Source organism: Cervus canadensis, chromosome 6 (assembly GCF_019320065.1).
Source record: "Cervus canadensis isolate Bull #8, Minnesota chromosome 6, ASM1932006v1, whole genome shotgun sequence".
Lineage (NCBI taxonomy): Eukaryota > Metazoa > Chordata > Mammalia > Artiodactyla > Cervidae > Cervus > Cervus canadensis.
The window spans coordinates 58,057,350-58,078,672 of NC_057391.1; the positions used below are offsets into that span (position 1 = coordinate 58,057,350).

Consider the following 21,323-nt stretch of genomic DNA (forward strand, 5'->3'; position numbering starts at 1 on the left):
TGATGGTTCTTCCTTGGAAGTCTTTCTTAATTAAATAGTAACTGCAATTATTACCCTCTGACAAAGGGGACATCTTTGTGTCTTGGCAGAGGATAGCCTTAGCTCAGTAGATTTTCTTTTGTGGAAGTACTCACCATGGACTATTGTGTACAGAACTCTACTGGATAAGTCCTTCCTGAAGAATGAGATGGCACTTCTTGTCCACAAAGAGCTAGAATTAGGTGAGTTAATAATAATGTCCTATTAAAAAATATATGTAGAAAATATATGCCTTTGCTTTTCAGTACACTTATTGCTAACATTATTCCATTTCACTTGCACATGATGTGTGGCAAACAACTGCAGCCTCCATCTGTTAGATGAGAAAACCAAGGAGAGAGAGCTTAGGGGGTTGCCCAAGCTCATAGAGAAAAGTGAGAAATGAGAGGAGAATATAGGTGAGCTCCCTCCTGTGTTAACCTATCTGCTCTCCATTTTGAATTATCCCCAAATGTGTTCATTCAGCACCGATTTTAACGTGCCAACTATGACTGGTCTCTATAGGGATGAATAGAATAGTCATGAGTCAATAGGCGTCTTCAATGGACATCAGCCTTCCAACCACAGAAGTGGTTCTGAAATCTTGATAGGTGTCAGAAACATCCAGGAAGCTCATTTCAAAGCACAGCTGTCTGTGCCACAGCCTGGGGTTTTCCTAAGTCTGGGATATGCCCCAGCATTTGTGTGTTGTGTGTTAATTGCTGACCCTTTGCAACCCTATGGTCTGTAGCCCACCAGGCTCCTCTGTCCATGGAATTCGCCCAGGCAAGAATACTGGAGTGGGTTGCCATTGCCTTCTCCAATGCCCCAGCATACACTTTTTCAAAACTTTTTGAGGTGTATCAGATGACCAGTCAGAGTGTGAGGCAGAGAACTGAGCTTTTATCTCACCCAGGATTGCACAAGGAAAGGTGATGTAGAACGAGGAGACCCAACATTGGAACCCAGTCAGCCTGGAGACTTGTAGGCCAACAAGTGTCAGAACCAGGAGTGCCTCAGAGCCTTTAGAAAGGCAGGGACAGTCTTCGTTCCAAGGAAACATACCAGCATCTCCTGGATGAAGCTCTTCTGACTTGAGCCAGGTCAACCTAACAGGCAAGAAGAGAAAGTAAGCCCACCCCCTTCATCCATACTGGATCTTTCTCTCCTTTACTGCTTTCCTCCTTCTCCTCTTCATTGCTGTCTCCTTTCCTTATCCATATTCAAAATTCCCTTCCTCCATCAAAACCCTACTTGCCCTCCAAGGCCCAGCTAATTTGCAAGTTTTCCCCTGACATCTTTGATTTCTTCTCTCAGGAAGGACTCTCTGTGCCTTTCAGCACTTTGTACCTCTGTGGTTTTTACTTAGCCATCATATATAAGGTATATTTCTGCCTTGGAGATCGATCCTCTGTTCATCCTTCTCCCTCCCAGTACCTAACACAGAACCTGACTCATTGGCGGTGACTAGTATTTGTTAGTTCCATTGCATTGTTCTTACTAAACTGTTACTACTTCTGGGCCTGTGTGTGCTTAGCTGCTTCAGTCATGTTGGATTCTTTGCCATCTATGAACTGTAGACAACTAAGATCCTCTGTCCATGGGATTCTCTAGGCAAGAATATTGGAGTTGGTTGCCATGCCCTTCTCCAGGGGATCTTCCCAACCCAGGGATCAATTCTGTGTCTTCTGTGTTTCCTGCATTGCAGACAGATTCTTTACTGCTGAGTGACCAGGGAAGGCCACTTCTGAGCATACTCAAAAGTAATTAATGAATGTATCAGTTCAAACTTAGAACACATATCCCCACCAACAACTTCTATACCTCGATAATTTAGAACAATTTTTTTTTTTTAAAAAGAAAAACAAAACACATTTAACTCAAAATACTTGAAGAGAGAATAATTGCTAGTTTCAGTGATGAACCTATATTGGCCACTGGTAAGCTAACTTGGTATTCTTTAACAAGTGTTAAAGAACCCATCTGCCAATGCAGAAGATGTATGAGACGTGGGTTTGATCCTTGGGTGGGGAGGATCCCCTGGAGGAGGGCATGGCAACCCACTCCAGTATTCTTGCCTGGAGAATCCCCATGGACAGAGGGGCCTGGCGGGCTATAGTCTATGGGGTTGCAAAGAGTCGGACATGACTGAAGCAACTTAGCATGCATGCGTGCAAGCTAACTTGAGTCACAAATGTGAAATGTTAGACTTATCTGTGGATGATTTATTGTGCCACACAGCCCACCCTGTGACTGCTAAGTCCTGGCTCCTTTTCAGATAGTCGTGCATGCTACTCTACCTATGCCCTCAGGCTGACCTTGGCCCAGCCTCTTCCAAGTCAAGAAGAGAAACCTGTTCTTGATGGTCTCCTTCCCTACCCCACTCCTTCTTGACTTCTGTAACCCAACCTGACTCCCGTGTCCTGCCCTAACCTGCCTTACCTTGAGCTTGCCGAGGCTGCCCTGGCCAGGAAATGGGTTGACAGAGCACTTGGCAGGGGTGCAGCCCGGAGGTGCTTGCTCCAGGTGAGTGTGCACGCTGGGTTGGAAAGGCTGAAGGTCCGGCCTGGTGTGAGGAGAAAGCCCTCCCTCCTCCCCTTTGTCCCTCCCTCCTCCTGTTGTTTTCTAGTCACCAAGTCGTGTCTGACTCTTTGTGACCCCATGGACTGTAGCACGCCAGGCTTCCCTGTCCCTCCTCCTACTGCCCTCAGAGTCAGGTTTGAATTCCTGCACCTGGTTGGCTTACTCTTTTTCTTTTTTCTTTTTTAAAAATTAGAGTATGATTGCTTTACAATTTTGTGTTAGTTTCTGCCACACAACAATGGGAATCAGCTCTATTTGACTCACTCTTGTACAGTTTTTCCAGCCCAGTTTTTCAGGCCGGGGCCGGGAACGCTCATGGTCAACTATAGCTAGGGTTCATTTTCCATTTGAGCAAGACAAATCTGATGTACGTATCTATGGAGCTAATTCCTTCCACCCAGAAAAGCACTTACAGGGAACAGAGTCACGATCTTATCTGCACCTCCGTAAGCAGTGATGGACCCACATGTCTCCATGTCCATCATCTCACACTTGATGAGAGGGCTTGGCTTTCAGCATGGCCCTGAAGCTGGGGGATAGGCATACAAGATGTAATTGGGATTGGGAGAGCCACAAAGCTGTCTGTTGGAGAAACAGTGAAGGACTGAGAGAGGAAAAAAATATCAGCAAGGCCAGCACAGCTGTCCTCAGAGCCTTGGAGGGTCTTCTCGAGGAAGGAGGACTGAACTTTCCCTATGAGATCCTAATGGGTAGAACCAGGCTGAGTCATAAATTGAATTCCTGAATCATCTTCCTTGTCTATGCTCTGGCCATGTTGAATGGCCTCTGGTTCTACATGCATGCAGTTCCCTTTGCTGCAATATTCTCCCTGGATAACCTTGACTCCTCCTTTGGGAAACAACTTAAACTTCCCCAGAGCAAGGGATCTTCCTTAAATGCTCCAGATCAAGTTTCTTTAAATGACATTATTTGGGGTAGGATATTTGTTGTTGTTGTAGAGGTTGTTTCACAGTATCCCTGTCCTCTATCCACTGAATGTTGGTAGTCGTGACAATAAAAAATGTCTCCAAATATTTTGGAGATGCCAATTGTCCCTTGGAGGTTCAAATCATCCTCCCCTCCCTCAACACAGTTCAGAACCAACCCTCAAGGTCAATGTGCCCAGAGTGCCCTGTAGTCTCATAACACCCATCACACTGCTTGTACTTCCAGAGTTCTCCATGCTTGTTTGACATCTGTCTCCTCCCCACGCAGCTCCCTGATGGCAGGGGTGGATTCTGATGTTCTTTGCTGGTCCTAATCTTTCAGTTGTTAAAAAATCAGTGAAGGGATATATGATTTAAACAAGAACTTTGCAGCTCTCCTAGCTGTCCACGGACAGCATAGTTTTCCCCCAAATTTATTTAATTTCTTATCACTGGGTGAGTCCAAACAAGGCAAACGGCCACTTGTTGAGGATGTCATAGAGGAGATGTCAGCCCTGAATGCGTGATCTTGAAGTTTCCTTCCAGTTACAACCTTGTGTGGAATGTGGGCTTTGGGTCAACCACCCTCTGGGTAACTAAGTCACAAGGAGGAGGCCAAACACCCCCTTGGGAGTCAGGTGCTGAGAGTTCCCAGGAAGGGTGCTGCAGCTTGGGGGGGTGACCTTTAAATGGGTCAAGAGTCACATGAATATGCAATGCCTTTGCCTTCCCTTCTCCTCTCCCCAGAGGTCACCTGACCCATATCCTCAGGGGAAGGATCATGCTTGAGAGGTTAAGAAAATGTCCTTTCCCCGCTAAGTCCCGCTCTTCACGGTGAGCAGAGGTGGGAAGCCTCTTGTGTAAGGGCCAGCATGCTTCCCTGGATGGTGCATGAGTTGCCTGGGGCAGTGTTCTTCAGACTTTGAAGGTTAGAGTGTGTGTGATTTATTGCTTTATTTTTATTTCCCTAAAACCCCCTTACCAATTGGGCAAAGAACAGTAAGTGGAGACAAATAATCACCCTCTGGGCTTACACTTGACTCTAAGGGCTGTGGGAGAATCGGCTTTGGCTCCGGTTGACCACCTGCCCATGTGCCTGGCACTGAGCTGGGCTCTTTCACATCCACGATCTCCTTTTATCTTCAGAACCCACTGAAGGAGGGGCAATTATTCGGTTGGCCAAAAAATTTCTCCAGATTTTCCCATAAGCCGTTAACAGAAAAACCCAACTGAACTTTTTGGCTGACCCAATACATATGTTTTCCAAAGAAGCCACTGAAGGAGTCAACGCCTAGTCCAACATCACAGAGCTAGTTAGGAGCCTGGGCTTGGGGCAGATCCCGTTCACTCCTTTTCAAAAGGTCTGTGTGAGTTGGCACTGTCATGATGAAAACTATCCTTGAACTCAAATCTCCACTGCTTTTGTGACTGCTGCTTAAGATCTTGCTGTGTTCGACTTGATTATGCTTTTGCAAACCTCTCTTTATGTATCTGCAACTGAGCTGCCTTTAATCATACTTCTGATTTAATGTGGTAAATGGTGCACACATATTTATTGCTCTTTACAAATAAAAGCAGAGGAATAAAGAAATATAAACCTACAAGGACAAAGAAAAAGGCAGTGAGGATCTCAACCACACATTGGAAGATGGAAACTAGATGGATGAGTGGGGTTTGGGGATGGCAGAGGAAGACATGAGACCACCTAGATCCTTTGTACCTTCCAGCTCAGCTCTGTGACACCTCCTTTCTGATCTCAGCAGACTACATGAGTGCCCTATGCTCCGTCGAGTTCAGAATTCAGACATGGCAGGTACAGGCAGAGCCTGGCAAGAGACACAGGAGGAATCAGGGGCTTAAATTCAAGTTTGCACAGAGTGGGATTCTCCCAATCCCATTCTCCTGATGGGCTTGTGGATTTCTAGAAACCAGGCTCCTGCCCACAACCCCAGGAAAGAGATTGGAAAATTCTTCTCAAGGGAAACCGACCTAAGAGAGAAGACCTACATATTTGGATTAGGGGTATTTTCTAGTGGAAGATCAGATCCAGATCCACACCATCCTATAGAGTGGCCTGTGGTGGGTAAGTGCTACCCAGGCACATAGACCGTCCATTTGGTGGTAAAGCACCTCACTGAGAAAGCCTTAAGCTGTGGTATTGCTGAAACTGGATCTCTCCTCATTATCAAACAGGAAACATGATTGCTATTGAGACGGCATTGCAAACTTAATATATGATTTGATGACCTTCTAATTGCAAAACCCTTAGTTCTCATTCCTTTAAAAATTTTGGCCTCCTCCTTTATAAAGCTGACCCTCTTCTGTCCCCAGACCCTACTGTACTCTCCACCCAGTCTTCCAAGTGTGGGGTTGGTTTATCTGATTTTATTCTGACGTAGATTAAAATGTGGGTCTGCTTCATGGAGGCTGGCAGAGTTAATTCCCATCATATGTTGTTTGACTCTAGTTTAGCTCTTTTATTGCTTATTTTTACTGTGTTGGAGTTTTTTTGAGTTTCTTATGTTTTATGCCATTTTTCTCCACTTTACTCTTTGAATGCTCTGAACCTGATCCTGGTTTTCTGGAAGTAAATAACAAGTGCTTTAAAGCCTTTTGTACTCTTGCCAGATGCCATTACCTAGAAATATGTTGGCATCTCATATAAACGTATGTTTAGATTTCTATAACTAAATGTATCCTTATGTATGACTTATTATTACAGTGAATTCATCTATAAATATATAACTTTATTTACAGGCAAGATCTGTTATAAGCTTCTACATTTCTTTTCCATTGATACATGTGCCAACAAAGAATGTGTTACTTTTCCTTAGGAATAAAATCACATTATTTGTAAGAACTTAGAGCTTAAATGAGTATAAGCAGTATTTACTTTGTTGAGTAGATACTTTCAACATTTATCATTTGAAAGTCCCATGTTCAAGGATGGTGTTTTGAGACATTTCAAGGTGACCTGTAGCTCTAGAGCTGAAACAAATGGGAAAATGTGGTAAAACAGCTGCTATCTGTGGATGTTTTGCAAAGGAGAGCCATGGGGTAGAGTGGAAATGGCAGGAGGTTGGAAGCCAGAGACCTAGTGGGGTTCCAACTCTGTGTGTTGACTGTATGACCTTGGAGGAGCCACATCACCTGGCTGTGGGACCTAGCTGAAATGGGAATCATGTCCATCACCTCACTGTTTATTATGCATTGAGTTAATATGTGTGAAAGCATAACTGTAAATCATTAGGATTTAAATTGCTGTATATCCAAGCCTGTTTTTTTCACCCCGTTTCTCACAGTGCCCTGGGCAGAGTACTAAGTCAATCAACATTTGTTGGATAACAAATTAATGAATAAATTTGTGAGTCTGGATTTTCAAAATGTTTTTGCACCTCTCTGAGTCATTTATGGACATCTATAAAGTTGAGAATTTATACGTTGTTACTGGATAATCAAACCTCTTGGTTCAGGGGTAAAAGATAACTGTTCAGGTTTTCAAGCCTTTCTTGAATAGGGGACAGTAACTGGCAGGGCTGATGATGAGAAATTATCTTCATCCTGCTTGAATATAAGATCACAGATTGGGAGAAGCTTGGAGATAATCACTTTCTTCTCAAATATGAAGAAAGTGAAGCCCAGAGGCTTTTTGAGGTCAGTGACTTCATATAACTTTTTCCTTCTATTGCTCTAGGGCTATTGTAGATAGATGTACAACAAATACATTTTTAAAATGTATTTTTCAAGGACTGCACTAAGCACTGAGGAAATAAACATCAACAAGATAATCCCCACCCCACCCCTGCTCCATCTCATCCCATCTCCTGCCCTTGAGAAACTCAGTCTAGGCAAATATGGAAACCAGTAGGCATGCTATTAGTCATACTAATGCTGCAGTGGGATTACAGAAGCAGAGGGAACTGCCAAGGGAAGCTTTGAAAGGAGATGGTATTTATCCCATGTCTTAGCTTGGGTTCCTTAGAAGGAGTATCTGAGGTGAGTGGGCAAGTGATTTATTAAGGAAGTACTCCTGGAAAAAGGTCTATATGATCAAAGCTATAGTTTTTCTAGTAGATATGTATGGATGTGAGAGTTGGACCATAAGGAAGGCTGAGTGCCAAAAAATTGATGCTTTCAAACTGTGGTTCTGGAGAAGACTCTTGAGATTCCCTTAGACTGCAAGGAGATCAAACCAGTCAATCCTAAAGGAAATCAACCCTGAATATTCATTGGAAGGACCATTTCTGAAGTTGAAGCTCCCACCTGATGTAAAGAGCTGACTCATTGGAAAAGACCCTGATTCTGGGAAAGATTGAAGACAAAAGGAGAAGTGGGTGGCAGAGGATGAGATGGTTAGATAATATCACTGACTCAATGGACATGAATCTGAGCAGACTCCGGGAGAGAGTGGATGACAAAGGAGCCTGGCAACTACAGTCCATGGGGTCTCAAAGAGTCAGACATGATTTAGCCACTGAACAACAACCATCAGAGAAGGAAAGAAAGCACTATTAAGGTTAAGTCTAGTATCAGTTATGTTGAAAATTAGAATTTGGGTGGTTATTGCAAAAAGTTTTTGAAATTGAAAAAAGGTTATATGGCTTTGTCACTTTCTGTTGGAGCTGCCATGGAGACTCCCTCATGGTTACACCCAGGCCCCCCTCTCAGGTCACACCAATTCCCGGCACTCTCCTTCCTCTCTCATAGAATGTTCTAATATATACACACACCCATACACACGTTCTAATATATACACACACCCATACACACACAGTACGTCCAATTCTGGCTGAAGCATGGGAGGCCATTTCTTATCTGGAGAGGAGAGAAAGGAGCAAACTTACAAAATTGTAGAAGTCCTTTCAAGGTTCTCTTAGTCACTGTTCTAGAGTCTCCGGCTTCCTCCTGAGATGTAATTGGAAACACAGTCGGCCTCTGTCTTCTGTTCACTGATCCTCTCCTTCGTGCATCCTCTGCTTAGCCAAAGGATATGTGGTCCCTTCCTCCTGGAGGAGAGAGAAGTTTCAGGCAAATCAACATATGCCTTTACAGAAACCAACACAATATTCTAAAGTAATTATCCTCCAATTAAAAATAAGTTTAAATTTAAAAAAGTATGTGACCTCCATTTTATTGGGCTTATTCCTAAGGCAGGGATTTTCTTATACTTTCTTTCCTCATTCTTTTTTTGACCTGTGGCTATTTCTCTTTTGTAAGCAGCAAACAAGAGGGTATATGTGCTTCCTTTAGAAAGATGGGAAGAGACAGAAAAACTGTGTAGAGTTGTTGCTTTTTCCATGGTAAACCAAAGAGTAAGAAAACTTTGGGGTAGAGAGGGAAAAAGCAAAAGAGTGAATGGATGGGTCAACCCCCAAATCCTGCAAGGGAACCATCCTTGAGTTACCTCTAGGGTCTAAAAGTGGTTCCAGGTAAGCATGCATCAGCAGGAGGTTTCCTTCAGGGTTTCTCGGCGACATTAGCTTCTTTCCATCGTTTTGAACCTCCCCTGAGGAAACTTCTACACCTAGTTCCTTTTCTTGACATAGAAACACAAAGAAAAATAAACAGTGAGGCAGATGATGGTTACTTTTTGCTCTGGCTCTCCTCTCCTGAGATCTGAAGTGTTCCTGAAATGCAGCTGGAAGAGGCACATGTTAATTTACATACCTCACTCACTTGCCAGTCTAGGATGTCATTAAACTAGAGAATAAATTAGAGCTTTCTAGAAGGGTGGCATGTGCTTATGCGGACATAAACACAGTCTCTCCTAAGGTATATTTTTCTGGTGATCACTAGCATTTCCAGTTCTCCTCTTTTTGAAGGTTATAAACATGGACTGTTGCTTCATAACTCCCCGTGTAGGCAAGTTCCCTTCTTCTGACACCAAGTCGTCCCTTGTCTTCTATTGAAATGAAGGTACTGCATGATCAGTACAGCTAAGATCACTGAGTCACCACATGGGGCTACCCCCTGGAGAGTTAGTCATTCCCTCAGCAGGTGGTGCGAATGATTTTTTAAATCTCACTCACATTTTAACTTTGCTTCATTGTGCTTCTACTCAGTCGCTAAGGTTTTGGCACAATTTCTTACTGCAGCATGCCAAGCCCATTTTGACTGACACAGAGATTTGGTCTTATGTGTGCGTCCAAACTACCTTAAGTGCTTTACAGCTCATCCCAAAGTTTCTGATCATGTAAATCAGAGGTGGAGCCTGGGAACCTGCATTTTAATGTATATTAAATCACCCATAGACATTCTTCTTCAATATCTCCGAGAATCGGCTGCTTTCTGAGGCCTACACATGGAGAAACACTTGAAGGCCAGTTGAAGAGCTTAATTTAGATTGCTTGCTTTTGAAATTATATCTTTCTCTCATTTTGAGGGCTTCTGTTACTTTCTTAGCCACCAGAAGAACAGAAGAGTAGGAGGTGAGTTTACCAACAAAGAAGTGCTCATGCTAGCCAAGATCAGAGACACAGGAGGGATGTCTACCTCATAAGCTTGTGCTGGGGTTCAGGGAGATCATTCAATGGGATACATAAGTCATTTAGTCCCTTGTATGAAATAAGAAGGCTTCCCAGGTGGTACAGTGGTGAAGAATCCACCTGCTAATGCAGGAGACATGGGTTTGATCCCTGGGTTGGGAAGATCCCCTGGAGGAGGAAATGACAATCCACTTCAGTTTTCTTGCCTGGGAAACTTCAAGGCCAGAGGAGCCTGGTCATCTACAGTCCATGGAGTTGCAAAGAGTCAGACATGACTGAGCATGCATGCACACTGGAACAAGGAAGGTGGTCAATAAATATAGTTTCTTTTAAAAAGGAGAAAGAAAAGCTGTGTTTCAGGAATGGTTTCATTTCAGTATAAACAATCACATATCACCTTCACAGTCCCAGGCCCAGTTAGAGACAGGGAACTACACTTGTCTCGGCTCTCAGAGTGGAGCCTGGTGGCAGGCTGAGCTGCGTGAGTGCAGAAATAGCCACAGCGCAACACTCTGCCTGATAAGGGCTGCGAGAATTGTCAACCCAAAGTACTGAGGGAGTTCCAGAAAGGGAGAGATTTCAATTTTCTTTGACTATTGACTTGCTACTGCATAGTAACTGTAATATCTTCTAAGAATGACAGTCAGGCATTCCTCACCAGGGCTAATGAATCACTCCATTTAGCTGTGACAACAGCAAGGCAAAGAAATATCTTCAAGGGCCCAGACGTTATTTTTCCAACCTTGTCCCGGGGATATAATGTGCTTAGAAGTTATGACAAATTAGCTGCTTGCGGCAAATCTACATGGAACCCTTTTATAAAATATGGAAGTTGGGGCCCGAGTTAATGGGTTATTATTGGCAAGGGAAATGAAGTTGGATAAGGAGGGTGGGTCCTGGCTTGGAAGGACTTTGAAGAGCAGCAGAAGAATTTAAACTTGACTTAGGAAGCCCAGGGATGAAAAACTGTGTTAAAGGCAGGGACCTAAACTCCATTTAGTCACAGTCTTTGCTGCACGTCAGTGTCCCAAAAATCAGTTTATATTTGAAGTCTGATGGCACAGTCACCAGACCATTGTACAGGGTAATGGAAAGGAAGTAAAAGAGAAGTAATTAGAAAAAAAGCAAAAGGAAACTATAGATGTGAGGAGAATGCAATTCTATGCTATTTTTTAACTGTGCTGAAAATTTTTTCCTTACCATTATTGTTTTCCTAGGATCGAGAATCTCTTAATTTCACACTGCACATTTGTGCTTCCAGGTGCCTGAGCTACATTCAGAAAGGCCGGCCTCTGGGTTCTTCGTGTACTTTGCTGGGAAGGAGGGTGATTCTGCTGAAGTCAGGGTGCTCAAGAATCCAAGCCTTGTGTTGGCAGAAACGTATGTCCATATGTTCAGATAGGGCTTCCCTTGTGGCTCAGCTGGTAAAGAATCCACCTGCAATGTGGGAGACCTGGCTTTGATCTTTGGGTTGGGAAGATCCCCTGGAGAAGGGAAATGCTACCCACTCCAGTATTTTGGCCTGGATAATTCCATGAACTGTATTGTCCATGGGATTGCAAAGAGTTGGACACGACTGAGTGACTTTCACTTTTCATGTTCAGATAGGCTGTTTGGTCAAAAGAACATAGCCAGCTTCAAGTGACCTCACATCTTAGGTGCTATGTGGTCAGATGCCTGGGCATGGGGACCTCAGGAGAGCAAGCAGCTTGGCAGAGGGGAGTAGAACTGGGTGGGGGTGGGGGGGGCGGATCTTCCAGATGCAAGGTGGCCAAAGGCCTCATTGCAGTTCTGGGGTCTTCACTCTAACCGCCCCCATAAATGGGCCTCCGAGGACTCCCCAGGGTGCTGCCTCTCACCTTTCTATCTCATAACTCCTTGACCCTGTGACTCTGCAGACTCAGTGTTCCTGCCTCCTCATGACTTGACATCCTCGTGGCCCACAGTGGCCCCTGCTCCTGCCTGATAATATGGCTTTTCAGCTTTATTTTTTATTGCAACTTACTTGCTTGTATCTGTTTTATTTTTTTCAACTTCAGCTCCCAGAAGAGGAAATCTGAGTCTACCAGCTCATCCTTATTTTGTACCACATCATTTTAACTTAAAAAAAAAAAAAAAAAGCTTTGTTGAAGTATAACTGATATACAAAGAATTACACATAATTATTGTGGACAATTTGATGAGTTTGGACATAGGCAAATACCCAAGATACAATCACTGCCATCAAAGTGTGGGTTACTGGTGAGTCAGTGGACTGGCACACTGGGTTATGTGCCCTGAACCCCAGCTGTGGTCCCTGTGGGAGAGGAGAGGGGCCTTTGCCCATGTGGTCAGCAGGGGCTGCAGCAGGGCGGGCACTGTGAGGGGCTCTTTTCACCAGGTTATCTCGGCTGGGTGGGAGTGTGGGGTCTAGGAGGGTCCGGGCAGTAGGGTGGTGATATGGAGAAGCCCTGGCATCCTCCTGCCCACCCTGGAGTAGTTACAGCATATGCCTGTGCCAGGGCTCAAAATGATCTCCGTGTCCTAAGTCAGGACACAACAGTGTAAACGAACGTGTCACTGAAAATGTTAAAGCAAAAGAGAAGTCAAGGTTTGCTCTTATGGGGCTCCCTCTGTTGCTCCATTTTTTAAAAAACTTTTTATTTTATATTGGAGTATAACCAATTAACAATGTCATGAAAGTTTCAGGTGGACAGTAAAGAGGCTCAGCTATACATATACATTTATCCATTCTCCCCCAAACTCCCTCTCACTCAGGTTGCCACATAACATTGAGCAGAGTTCCCTGTGCTATACAGTACAGTACTTGTTGGTTATACATGTTAAATATATATTGTTCTACTTCTGAGGTGCCAATGCTGTAGGTGGCAGTGGCTGACTCTTCTGTTGATGAGGGAAGGGGTTTAAAGCAGGTCGTGTTTGCTTAGCAGCAAAGCCAAAACCCAGCTCTGGCTGATTTAGTTCAGTAAAAGATATAATCAGATAGTAGTAGGAAGCTCTGAGATTCTCCTGGAGGGTTTGGAATCTGTGTCACCAGGTATAACCTACTTGGTCACTGAAGATACCTCTCTTACTATTACAGGACACCTGGGCTCAGCTTGCTCCGTCCGGGACTCTGCTGCTAAATGTGCCACCACCCTTGCTTCTAAAAGCAGGACGAGCTACCACTAGCCTTTTCCAGAATGAGCTCTGCGAAGCCCAGGCTTTTTTCAGTTTAAAATTTGAAGCTTTCTAATGATGGGTCCTCGGTTATATACCCAGGCCCTAGTTGCAAGGAAGGCTAGCAATAGAACTTTCAGTAGTGGTCTCTGCTTACTAAGGGAGAGGATTCCCCAAGCATGAAAGCAGGGTTCAGATACTAAGCAGTAAAGCACATGACAAGGGTTCCCTTCGGAGGCTTTGTCCATTCTTAGCACAGGGGAACAATGTGAGGAAAACAGTATGTTATGAACTGCATGTTTGTGTCCAACCCCAAATTCATATATTGAAACTCTAATCCCCAATATGATGGTGTTTGGAGCTCTGTGATGTAATTAGGCCGTAAGGGTGGAGCCCTCATAATGGGATTAGTGCCAGTTTGCTGTTCTCTCTGCTCTCCATGTGAGGATACAACCAGAAGACTGCCATCTGCAAGCCAGCAAGAGAGCTCTCACCAAAAACTGATTCTGCCACACCATGGTCTTGGACATCCCAGCCTCTGTATGAGAATGTCTGTTGTTTAAGCCACCCCATCTGTGGCATCTTATTATAATAGCCTGAACTAACAAAGATATGGTGTTTAGGGAAGTTGCTTTCACAGTTTGACAATAGATTGTATGAGAGAGACTTAAACCATAGGGACTCCCTGTGGAGTAGTGTAGGAATGCAGTGCTGACCTCACATACTTAGAGCAGTAGTTTTGATGATTACCTTATCATCATGATTGCCTTACCACCCCTAGAGAACTCTAGTCTAATACAGATAATAATTTCTAATCCAATATAGATTCTAATTTCTAATCCCCTCCATATGGTGGAGAATATGTTGAGATAGGAAGACCAAGAAGCATATGAACTGATGTGCAGACAGACAGATGCATCCAGAGTGCAGGAGTTGGTACTTTGTAGTTGTGGAAGAGTGCATCAGGGTTGAGCTTGAAACTGCAAGCTGAGTTCAAAATTGCATGCTACTACTCAATTTTCTGCTAGTTATGGAAACTGAGATAGGTTAATTCACCCCCAGCATCCAACTTGTTGCCTATAAAAAGGGGGAAATGATAAGCCTGTAATATACACTGAGAACTAGAAGTGTTAATGTATAAGCAGGGTGCTGCTAAAGAGTTGCCACTAAACGCCAGAAATTAAAAGTGATGTTCTGACGTGAGGTCGTGAGGGCCAGGCTATTTGGTAGGCATGGAAGTGAGGGAGGGAGAGTGAATTCGAAGTAGATGTGAAAGGCAGGACGACAGGATATTGTGACAGACAGGGTAAAGGGGACAGGGGAGAATGAAGGGTCAAAGAAGACTCCATAAATTATTGATAAATCATCTTTCTCATTGGCCTCTTGGCATTGGGTTATTTTGGTTCGAGCTGACATTTCTTTTCAGATAAAATAACAGAAAGAGAACAATTGAGAATTTGATCTGATACAGTAATTTTCCAAAAAGTAAAAGAATGGCTGAGAGTACACACGTAGGAAAACTGGGGAAAGGTGCAGTTTCCACATCCCCCAACCCCCTCCTCCTTCCTTATAAAAAGAAGACAATTGAAAACATAGGGGACAATTTTACACCTGACTTTACTGGTCAGATAGTCTGATCCTTAATCAGATCTCCTCGCCTTAAATCCATTTTAGAAGGAGATAGGATATAAATTGCAAATAAATAAATAATCAGGTCAACTCATCTACCTTACGGATTGATTCTTTCCTCAGCAAATGGAGGTCAGAGCTATACAAGGAGAATGATGAGAACTGGCCCGAACTCCCAACATTTTATCTCAGCAGCCAGTCCCTGGACTGGAAGTCCTTAATGTGTCATTCCCGGAGGGGGCCTCTGAAATCCTACACATTCTAGCATATTGTCACCAGGAAGAGAAGTGGTTGTTAAGTTCACATGCAATGACAGTAGTAGATATAATTTTCCATTAGCCTCTAGTCTCACCTAACAGAAAGGTAACTAGGGAGTGAAAGATAGGATTTTTAGATAATCTTAAGAAGGCTCAACTTGTTTCCTGCCTTGCTTCCAAGCAGAGTCTGGAAACCAGAGGTATCAGCATCCCTCGGGAGCTTGGTAGAAATGCAGAATCTCAGGCCTCCCTAACTCAGGCCTACTAAATCAGAATCTGTGTTTTAATAATTTGGGTGATCATTACATTTTGAGAAGTGCTGGCTGAAGGCAGGAGAGGGAGAAAGAGAGATAGAGAGATCAGTTTTACAGGTGGGAGAAAGCTGAGGCACAGAGAAGGTGGAAGATAAAGGCCCAGTGTATAATTTTACTTAAACCTGGCTTTCGAGTGGTGTGTAGGAACTGACTCATGACAAATCCCTGGCAAGGAGAGGCAGCACTAACAGTCTTCACCAAGTTCTCTGAAGCCCACGAGCATCACGTCAACTCAGCTCCAGGTGCAGAGCTGCCTGTCGACGACATGTTTATTGAGCTCAGCGCGTGCAGAGCACTCACCCTCTTCCTTTAAATTGGAAACAGATTGCAGCGCTGTAGGCAGTGTCATTGAGAAGGTGGCAACTGTCTTGTTCCAAAGTCACCCAGAGTGAAAGTGAACTCTAACAACCCCGGGCCACTCTGGTTGGACAGAGTAATTTTCTAAATAAGGCTTCTTCTTCAGTTTTTTTTTTTTTTTTAATTCCCTAAATTAGTGGTTCTCAAAGCATGATGCCTAGACAAGTAGACTCAGTATCAGGTAACCTGTTAGAAATGTAAAATCCTCAGGTCTCACCCTAGACCTACTGAATAGGAAATTCCGGGTGTGGGCCCAGTGATCAGGCACAAGTCCCCAGGAGTTTCTGATGCCTGCTAAAGTTTGAGACTCAATGCCGTATGTCATTAAAAAAAATTAGAAATGAAACATCCTTTGCCCAGATTTATAGGTGATGGAAATAGAGATTTTCTTCTTGGATGGCCATTATATTTCTGTACTACCACCAATAAAGGAAAATGTCAAGTTCTCTATATTCTAAAGAACACTTTTGCAAGTAGTGTTTCTGTCCTACCAGAGACACATACACACACACACTTCTTTGTGAAGCAGATAGAGCATGTGTCCAACCTCCATTTTCCATCTTGATAGACAAGGAAACTGTCCCCAAGCAATCAGATGTTTGCTGTCCAGGAACCAGGCTGGTCTGAGTTTTGTATTTTCAAGAAACATCTGATGCAGAAACTCTGTAAAGTCTTGAGGAAGAGACATGTCCCCATCAATGAGGCTATTTTATCTCATGCAATCTGAAGTCCTTTGGTCTTTCTGGAGGCCTGTTGGACTGACTGAAGTTGTGGGAAATCTTGGACTAGTTTATTTATTTATTTTAATAAATTTTTTGTTTTAATATCTTCATTGAATTTATTACAATATTGCTTCTGATTTATGTTTTGGTTTTTTTGGCCATGTGGCACGTGGGATCTTAGCAACAGGACCAGGGATTAAACCTGCACTCCTGCATTGGAAGGCAAAGTCTCAATCTCTAGACCACCCAAGGACATCCCTGGACTAGTTTTTGCTTTATTTGTAAAGTTCCTTTTTAATATGGCTCAGTGGAGCTAGTGCATCTCCAATTTGTTCCAAAGAAGAGGCTCAGCAACCTGACTCTGCCTTCTTATTTGCCTTTGATTGAAATTTGGAAGGCTCCACAAGTCCCTGGGGGTTGGGGTTAGGGGCTGGTGGCTCTCCTCTAAGAGAAAGACTACCAGCCCATTGAGGTCATGGGTATGCCTTAGCTCCTGCCGTGTTCGTCACCGTGTCCTGCCAATTTAATGCTCTGCCCCCATTTCTAGACCCTGAGAGTGTGCTGTGATAAGTGCATATGTGACTGGGAGTCAAGAGGAGGCTTGACCGGGAAGGCGGGGCCACCCTCCTCAGACCACAGAGCCTTGTGGCTTCTGGCTCTAGGTTACACGTGAGAGGCAGACTGAGAAGCTGCCCCGTGGTGGACGATGAAACACTAACTAGGATGCGGAGATAAGAGCTCTGGTTTCAGATCTTATGATTCACTGGCCACATAAATTTGGGCAAATCATGTAAGCTCTTGGACTTCATTCTCTGCATCTATTAAATAGAAGTATTGAATTCTATTAAACAGAAGTGTTAATATCTGCTCTGTATGTTTTCCCGAGGTGTTGCAAGACTTGCATGAGGTCTGCCTCTGAAAGTAACCTGTAACCGGGGAATCACATGGAGAGGTCCGGGCTGGGCATTCCGCAGGATCCCTCCGGCTGTGTGGTCTCCACTGCTTGTCCCCTTGGGGAGACCTCTATTGCTCTTCTCCCACATGGGAACACACAGAATGTCTTTCAAGGGGACCACATATGCTTCTTGCAACAGTGCAGTGATTCTTTAGCAACGCTTGTGTAGGCCTGGACTCAGGGCCACCCAGAGGAACTGCAAGAGGGTCCCTCACCCCTTTGCACCCACGAGGCTCTACTGCCTGTGCCCTCTTCCGCCCAAAGCATAGAATCCGACCCCATGAAGACAGTCTCTGTTCTGCTGCCACGAAGCTGAATAGAGTCCATTCTCCTTCTTCTGCACCTTTTATCTCAGAGGATTGCCGAGCACACAGTACACTTCACAGCTCGGTCCTCTGCTGTTGGACAATAGAGGGTCTTTCACTGACCGGCCCTGCTGAAATGCCACCACCTCCGCCGTGCAGCTGGCAGACAGCTGTCCTGAGCTGTGCAGAAAACATCTCTCAATTCTGGGTCCTCTGGAATGTCGTACACTGATGTGCGTTCAGGAGGACAGCACGGAGCCTACAAGTCATAGAGGAAGTCTGGATTTTTGTCAAACGCACACGGCAAACCCAAACGAGTCTCCCAACCAATCCTAAGAAAACTGGACTGACTCTTAAAATGGTGTTGATTTGTTTGGCAATGAAGATCCAAACTTTGACCCTGTCCATTTTTGTCCTATTCAATGTAGTCTCTTTACTATAAACAATTAGGCCTCTTAGAATAGGAATTGTATAAATAAAATTTGAGAGTGGTAGAATAAACTTTACTTGGTCTTGCCCCCAAATAACTATGGCTGTATTAGTGTGAATGTGTCCTACGTACATGCTAAGTTGCTTCAGTCTTGTTCAACTCTTTGCAACCCCATGGACTGTAGCCCACCAGTCTACTCTGTCCATGGGATTCCCCAGGCAAGAATACGGGAGTAGCTTGCCATGCCCTCCTCCAGGAGAGTTTCCCCACCCAGGGATTGAATTCATGTCTGCCATGTCTCCTGCATTGGCAGGTGGGTTCTTTACCACTAGTTCCACCTGGGAAGCAGTATGTTTTAGCCTAACTTAGGTTAATGAAGGGTTTGTTATGTGACAGAGCTGGGCTAGGAGCTGGTAGGCTAACATGAATTGGACATTTTCTGGCCTTGGAGTCAAGTACATTCAGATGTTCACATTCTCTACATAAAAGGAAGGGGCTTGGGGTAATTTCTGACTCCTGACTCTCTTTCCTTCACAACAGATGGTCTCTCTTAGCAGAGCACACAACTAGAACAGCTCTAATAGTCAAAGGCCATCTCAGCTTGTCCTCAGATTCCTTCTTACTACTGAAAGGAAATCCAGAACAAATTCATGGAGGTTTTCAGTAATTATTTGCATAAATGACCTTATAGTCACAATACCAGAAATTACTAGTGATATTTGAGTTTCTTTCAAGAGCTAACTACATTTGAGCACAACATTCATTAAGTTCTCTTCGAAAGGATGATTTAAATTTTTGTTCAGTGTGGTTCACTATTTATTGTTTTAACTGTCCAAGTAAATGCCCCATAATGGAGGAAGCTTGAATTGTGATTATTTCACTGATCTATGCATGTGGGTCTAAGATAATGCTTAGAGGTCCTCACCCTTTCATTTCAGCGGCTTTTTGTGGATCTTAGCTATTTTTGAAGTCAACCTGACCATTTTGCAGAATCCTTCATGAAGGAATGAGGGGCTTAAGATCTATCCAAAGACCTCACTCTGTATTTTCAGAGAGTCACATAAAACCCATCAACAATTTGTTAAATACCAATGTGCACCAGAGCTGTGCGGGGAACTTGTCAGAAACATAGGGATAAGTATATGAGTCATATAAGCAAAAGTCCTTGGGGAGATGTGGGCAGTGAGATGAGATAATCATGAGAAACAATTTGAGAATATTCTAGGAGGTAGGTGATTAAGTACTAAATTTTCTACTACAGACTTGAGGGGTCAAAGGGATTCAGAGTAATTGAAAAATATGGATGTATTGCTGTTCACAAAAGTCTTTGTGAAAGAAGAGAGAAAACCTGGTTTTTGAAGGGTTATACTTGGTAGTTGGAGTTCAGCCAGGGGAGAGATTAATTTAGACAAAGCCAGGCAGAGCAGAGTGATGTTCTGATACAATTTTATGTTGATGAACTAAGGTGAAAATCTTTTTAGCTTTTAGACGTCCAGTTGATCATTGAGATGGTCCTTTGATGGCCACATATCAATGTGGCCACTTATTCCCTTGGTAGATGGTAAACCCGCTCCTTCAGTTTCAACTTTTCCTCAGTTGCCTTCTCTTCCTCCAAGGTCAGTCTTTCCCAGAGATTCAGCTCCTCCAGAGGCAGGTGTTTGAACTGCAGGTGACACCACTTTAGTGACGTGGAATAGCATATTTATCAGGTATTTCTAGGTCATCTAATCCAGTGACTCTCCCATTTCTGTGTACATTACAGTCACTTGGAGGGCTTGTTAAATCTCAGAGGGTCCTACCCAGAGGGTTTTCAATTCCATAGGTCTGGGGTCTGGGTCTGGGACAGGGCCAGAAAAACTTAACATATTTAACAATTCCCTGTTGATGCTGGTCCAGGGACCACACTTTGAGAATTACCAGTTTAAATCCATCATTTCGGTTTGCAAATGAAGAAACTGAGGCCCAAGGAGTTCTGAGTTCAAAGAGTGCATAAGAAGCCAATTACCCACCACCTCTTCACTGCCTACCCTGTGGCTGGTCCAGCGTAATTCCCAGTTCCTTCAGGGCAAGTCTGATTTGGATTTTAATTGTCTGAGAACTGAGCTTCTTTAATCTCAGTGAAAATTCCTGCATATTTAGGAACAGATCTGCCCGGAGGCAGGAGGATAAACTAGCTAAGTTTGAGGCTTTTAGGGCTATGAAAATGTTACATTAATAAAATAATTTTTTTCTACAAATTAAATATTAATGTATTATGTCACTGATTTTACAACCTGTAGGTGGCAGTGCCTTCCTTCTCTAAACACAGCTAGATATCTGAGCCCGTTCATTTCCTGAGTAGCTGGGAAGGTTACAGTGCATACAGTATCAGAGATTAGGCCCTCCACCTCGGCCCGGGACAGTTTATCCACACACGGCAGAATCAGGTAAAGGATTTATCACTCTGAGATCTCTACTGTCCCTGACTAATATGTGTGTGCTCATTTGTGTCCAACTCTTTGCAGCCCCATGGACTGTAGCCCACCAGGCTCCTCTGCCCATGGAATTTTCCAGGCAAGAATACTGGGGTGGGTTGCCATTTCCTACTCCAGGGGATCTTCCCAACCCAGGGATCAGGCGGATTCTCTATCACTAGTGCCACTTGAGGAGCCTGATGAACATGTGAGGTTTTATTAATTTCTGATGTTTTAATTATCTCATTTTCTTGTTTAGCTATTTACATTCTTATTCTCGCCCGAAGTTCTGAAACTTAAGACCTGTGAAAAGCCAAAAAACCGGAGATATATCAAAGTGGACCTGTTGAAATGCTGTGAATTTACTGTGAGAGAACATTCATTCTTCACTGGAGGGGTTTATTGCTGCCAAAGCATTCTTTTACTGGGAAAAGTTGGGAAGGAAGAAAAAGAAAAGTACAATTCTAGGAACCACATTGCAGAAATGCCGAAGGGAGGGTCAAACAAGTAAGTGATTGTTCATTAGCTGCTGTCAATGATTAAACATGAATTCCCCATTTACATATGACCCAGGACTTTCAGATGACCTGCTAGTACATGATTTCCATTTCTTCAGCAGTCACTGACACAAAGATATAAAATTCACTCTGTGTTCAATCTTAAGATGAAATGATCCTGTAAAAGGCTGAGGGGTGCACATACAGACATCCAACACTGTATATACACTTGT

The 21,323-nt window shown here is 43.7% G+C and overlaps 1 long non-coding RNA gene across 1 annotated transcript; it reads right to left on the reverse strand.

The window, feature by feature from the left end:
- Nucleotides 1-912: 912 nt before the first annotated feature.
- Nucleotides 913-9,121, reverse strand: LOC122443982. Its single transcript, XR_006270169.1, has 3 exons — nucleotides 8,932-9,121; nucleotides 8,372-8,533; nucleotides 913-1,127 (listed from the first exon to the last, which is right to left on the reverse strand). It is a non-coding gene; the product is annotated as an uncharacterized LOC122443982 (long non-coding RNA).
- Between the last annotated feature and the right edge of the window lie 12,202 nt (nucleotides 9,122-21,323).